Here is a 744-nt window from a genome sequence, read left to right as displayed (position 1 = left end):
CTTGAGACTGAGTGGTTAAAGTCGTGATCCAAAGCAAAAGAGTGTGCTTAAGAGCTCTGGACACCACTGACTGGGGACTCTAGCAAAGCTGAGTCATAGTCTGAAAAGGTTCACCCAGTTATGTGTCTGTGGCATTTATGTATCCGGTGGTAATACTGGAAGACAAAGTGCTTAGGGCCACAGCCAAGACTCATAAAATGACTGTGTTCAAGAATCAACACACTGCACTAGGAGAGTCAACAATACTATCTGAATTCTGAGTTCCTAAGGATGCCAATCATTCTGAAAATTTAAAGATACAGGGAGATGCCAAAACTATTCAGAGACAAAAAGCTACAAGCCCCGCTCATCTAATAAGAATCTGAGCCTCACTTAAAACTCGAGAATATTATTATTTCTTTATTTCTGTTAGAACCTATTTTATTCATCTAGTTGCTTGAGGACAAGCAACAGCTTAAGTTTGGTGTTGTGATGAGCGGATATTTTATACGCTTTTTGGGGGTAATTTCATGTAGATTTTAGCATGTTTTAGTTAATTTTTAGTAGAATATTATTAGTTTTTGGGCAAAAATCATATTTCTGGACTTTACTATGAGTTTGTGTGTTTTTCTGTAATTTCAGGTATTTTCTGACTGAAATTGAGGGAGCTGAGCAAAAATCTGACTTAGGCTGAAAAAGGACTGCTGATGCTGTTGGATCCTAACCTCCCTGCACTCGAAATGGATTTTCTGGAGCTACAGGAGT

This window comes from Arachis duranensis, chromosome 10 (genome assembly GCF_000817695.3).
Source record: "Arachis duranensis cultivar V14167 chromosome 10, aradu.V14167.gnm2.J7QH, whole genome shotgun sequence".
Classification (NCBI taxonomy): domain Eukaryota; kingdom Viridiplantae; phylum Streptophyta; class Magnoliopsida; order Fabales; family Fabaceae; genus Arachis; species Arachis duranensis.
Note: the sequence above shows the minus strand (reverse complement) of the source record.